Genomic DNA, 5,289 nt, shown 5'->3' on the forward strand with positions numbered 1-5,289 from the left:
AAATGTTGTTTTTCACAATTTTTATTGATTTTGTATATTAACTAGTATAACATTGTGTAAATATAGTACAAATATAAAAAAAAAAGAAATACGCCCCTTTAGTAGTGGCGCTGCTTCTAATAGCTCGCTACTGCTATTGCAGGATAGTAGTACCACTTGTTATTAAAGCGCGCTACTGCTAACCTAGTTAGAAGTAGCGCGGGCTGCCCGCACTACTGCTAAATTTTAGTTGTAGCATCGTAGCAGTAGCGCCGCACCCCGCGAACTGATAGGCTCCTGACCCGCGCTACTGCTATGGTTTCTCCTAGTAGTTATTGATCGAGACTAGGATTTGTCACTTCGTATGGGAGAGAGGTGTTTGTGGGCGCTCTCCGTAATACAACATCACAAGAAGCTTGTCGGTAAAGAGACTTTCCGCTAACGAAATCGAACTAGGTATGGAGATGCTGACGATCGTAACTCATGCAAGTAACATACCTATTGACAAAGGGAACTACATACGGGTTTGAATGGTAAAGATCTTCATGGAATATATAGTAAGCAATATGTCCATCTAGGTCCCACTATTGGTTATTGATCGGAGAGGACGCTCGGTCATGTCTACATGATTCTCGAACTCGTAGGTTCCGCACGCTTAATGCTCGGTAGCGCTAGAGTAGTATTGGGATATGTACATTGGTTACTGAATGTTGTTCGGAGTCCCAGATGAGATCCCAGATGTCATGAGGAGCTCTACAACGGTTCGGAGGTAAATATTTATATATGGGAAGTCATATTTTGGCTAGCGGAAAAGTTTTGGGTTTTGTCTGTGGTGTACCGAGAAGCTTCCGGAAGGTTACAAAGGGTTCCGGATGAGTACGAAAGGGTCCATCTAGCCCCTAGGGCACGCATGGGTTGTAGGGAGCGTTCTGGCCTTATTGGGCTAGGGTCACCAGCCCCACCAGGCCCATGCGTCTATGGGGAAGGCAAACCATAAGGGGAAGGGTCCTTCACTTGGGTTTGAGGGCACTCCTCCTCCCTAGGGTCGCCGCCACCTCCTTGGAGGAGGTCCAAAGGGGGGATGCACCCCTCCCCCCTTCTCCTATATACAGCGGAGGGGTGGGGAGGGTATCCTTGCACACATTCCTTCCCCATTCCTTGTGCAGCCCCTGTCCCACATTCTCGAGCTCTTCCTCGCTCATCGTTCCAAAGGCGCTTGGCGAAGCCGTGCTGGCAGTGCACCACCACCATCTCCACCACATTGTCATGCTGCTTGAGATCCTATCTAGTTCTCCACCCACCCACCACACCGTCGTGCTGGTCGATATACTATCTAGTTCTCCACCCACGCTTGCTGGATCAAGGAGGCGGAGACGTCATTGAGTCGCGCATGTGTTGAACATGGAGGTGTCGTCCATTTGGTGCTAGATCAGTTTGGATCGCGATTGGATCGTGAAGAGTACAACAACATCAAACATGTAATAGATGCTCCCGTTTAGCAAACTATGAGGGTACGTAGGCACACTCTCCCCTCTCGTTGATATGCATCTCCATAGATAGATATTGGGTGTTCGTAGGAAAATATTTATTTTCCATGCTTCGTTCCCCAACAATGGCATCATAAGCTAGGTCTATGCATAGATGATATGCATGAGTATAACACAAAGAAGTTGTGGGTGTTGATGTTTATATTTCTTACCTCTATTTGTTATTTTGGGTTTGACGGTATTGTGGGATGAAGCGGCTCGGACCAACCTTACTCTTCCTGGCACAAGTGATCGGTTCCACCGACAAACATGCAACTTGTATTGCATAAAGGTGGTTAGTGGGAGTATGTGTCTCCCACTTTAGTGGAATCAGGTTTGACAAAGGCGGTCCTTGTACAAGGTTAAAGGCAACTTTAATGTCATTGTTGTGGCATTGCGTAGGTAAGCACGTTTCTTGCTAGTTGCCCATAGCAACAACGTAAAACATGCAATAAAAAAGTAGAGTACGCCTAACTTGTTTTTGTAGGGTATGTTATGATGTGATATGTCCAACACGTGATTTGATATATATGATGTATGATATGAACATGTTTTCTAATATTATGACGACTCGCATGTCGATGAGAATGACAACCGATAGGAGCCATAGGGTTGTGTTCAAATTATTGTATGACATTGCTTTACTTTATTGCTATGCGTTAGCAATACTTGGCGAGACAACCACGTGATGACACGGTGATGGAGATTATGATGATGTAGATCATGGTGTCATGCCGGTGATGATGGAGATCACGCTGGTGCTTTGAAGATGGAGATACAAAGCACAAGACAATGATGGCCATATCATGTCACTTATTTGATTGCATGTGATATTCATCCTTTTATGCATCTTATTTTTCTTCGAACGACGGTAGCACTATAAGATGATCCCTCACTTAATTTCAATATAAAATTGTGTTCTCCCCAAGAATGCAGCATTGTGAAAGTTTTTCATTTGGAAGCACCTAGTGATGATCGGGTGTGATAGACTCTTCGTTCGCATACAACGGGTGTATGCCAGTTTTGCACATGTAGAATACTTGGGTTAAACTTAACAAGACTAGCATGTACAGGCATGGCCTTGGAATAGTGGAGACCAAAAGGTCGAGCATGAGTCATATAGTAGATGTGATCAACATGGAGGTGTTCACCATTTAAACCACCTCATCTCATGTGATAATCGGACTTGGGTTGGTGATAAGCAGTTTTCAGCAAGGTATTCTCTACAAGTGCTATAAGTAACGATGATATATTGTTTTGTAGCAAGATAATTCCTAACAAGTAACCAATAACAATAGTAACAAATGTGTCACATGTAGCCCAATCATTTTTATAGTAAAGGACATGCCTGAAAGTACACTTATATAAAGCAAGCGCTCCCGAGGACACATGGGAATTTCTGTCTAGTTATGTTCATCATGTTGAGTTGATTCGTGTTCGCTACTTTGATAATTTGATATGTGGGTGTACCGGTGCTAAGGTGTTATTCTTACTTGAAATAACAACCTACTTATGATTACCCCCTCTCTCAAGCCTCCGCAACTACGAAAGAAGAATTACGATAAATCTAACCATAGCACCAAGCATGTGTATCAAAATGAGCCCCTTATGAAGCAATGCATAAACTGGGGTTTAAGCTTTTGTCACTCTCACAACCCATCATCTACATGTTAGTCCACAATGACTTCCCTTAGGCCCATAACATGGTGCAGTGTCATGTAGTCGATGTTTACATGACACCATTAGGAGAGGTCATAACATATATATCATCAAAATATCGAAAGAATACTAACTTTATATGATTTCATATAACAAGACTTCTCACATGTCCTCACGACCAATAGTTACTACTCACACCTCATCAACATTTTCATGATTAGAGGTGAAATGATAACAATTAAGGATCTGAACATAATATCTTCCACCAAGTAATCCAACAAGCATCAACTACAAGATGTAATTAACACAACTTGTAATCCACACGTACCAATCTGAGGTTTTGAGACAAAGATTGAATACAAGAGTTGAACTAGGGTTGGAGATGAGATGGTGCTGCTGAAGATGTTGATGAATATTGGTCCTCCCACAAAGGAGGAAACGTTGGTGATTACGATGGCTTCGATTTCTCCCTCCCGGAGGGAAGTTTCCCCAGCAGAATCTCTCTGTGAGAGAGGAAAAGGGCCTCTACCCAATTTTCCGTCTTGATAGGGTGGCTCTTCATCATGAAATATAACTTATGATTTTTCTAGCATAAAACACACCATATAGGAGAAGAGAGGGGTCAAGACACCTACAGGGGCCCCAAAAACCATCATGGCGCGACCTAGGGGTGCCCTGTTGGCTTGTAGGTAGTAGGTGGGCCCCCTTTGGTATATTTTTGGCCCTGAAATTCTTAAATATTCCATAAAAATTCTTCGTGAAGTTTTAGGTCATTTGGAGTGTGGTGATTTTTCTGCCTTTTTCGGTTTTCACGTCCAGAATGACAGTTTCTAGATATTTCCCTCTTCACGATGTACCTTGCATATTCAAATAGAAACAACATTATAATCGTATGATATTGCAGAATAATGGATAAGAATAACATGAATATCAATAAGAAATCATGATGCAAAATGGACGTATCAACTACTCGATAGTTCAGTGCGCCATGCTTTACGGATTAGAATCAAGGCTCGAAAGACGTTTTGAATGGCACGAAGCATATGCGATGTTCCAAGAGCTGAAATCGGTATTTTGGGATCATGCATGTGTTGAGAGGTATGAGACCCGTGACAAGTTCTTTGCGTGCAAGATAGAATAGAATAGCTCAGTGGGTGAGCATGTGCTCAAAATATCTAGGTGCTTGATACGTCTCCAACGTATCTATAATTTTTGATTGTTCCATGCTGATATATTTTCATTCTAGTATGCTTTTGGGGTATTTATTTACCATTTTATATTATTTTTGAGCACTAACCTATTGACCCAGTGCCTAGTGCCAGTTTTTGTTTTCTGCGTGTTTTTCACTTTGCAGGTTTTCCTTACCAAACGAGGTCCAATTGCACTGAAACTTTTTGATGATTTTTTTCTAGACCAAAAGAATACCAACAAGCATCGGAAGAAGATTGGAGGCCTCACGAGGGGCCCACAAGCTAACATGGCGCGGCATGGGGGGCACGACCTGGTAGCTTGTGCCTCCCTCGTGGCCCTCTCGACTCCATTATTTGGCTTATAAATTATCATCTACCCTAAAAACACCAGAGAGAGTCCCGAAACACTTTGTACACCGCCGAAAATCTTTGTTCAGACGAGAGGCCATCTCGAGCTCCATTCCGGCACCCTGCCGGAGCGAGGATCGATCATGGAGGGCCTCTTCATCAACCTTTTTGCCCTCATGATGATGTGTGAGTAGTTCACCACAGACCTATGGGTCCATAGTCAATACCTAGATGGCAATCTCTCTCTTTGATCTTCAATACAATGACCATCTCATCTTTTCTTTGATTCATATGATGTAATTCCTTTTGTGTGTTGCATTTGTTGGGGTCCGATAAATTGTGGGTTTATATTCATATTATTCATCATAAATATTTAAGTCACAACTGAATATTTTCTGATTCTTATGTGCATGATTATGATAGCTTCATAATTCTCTCTGGTCTATTGAAATAGTTAGGACAACTTGATTGGTATTTCTTCAGTGAGGGAGGTGTGTTGTGGTAGGCTCAACCTGGTGAATTTCTATATCCCAGTGACAGAAGGGGACAAGATGCATCTTTGTGTTGCTGCTACTAAGGATAAAACG

Source organism: Hordeum vulgare, chromosome 3H (assembly GCF_904849725.1).
Source record: "Hordeum vulgare subsp. vulgare chromosome 3H, MorexV3_pseudomolecules_assembly, whole genome shotgun sequence".
Taxonomy (NCBI): domain Eukaryota; kingdom Viridiplantae; phylum Streptophyta; class Magnoliopsida; order Poales; family Poaceae; genus Hordeum; species Hordeum vulgare.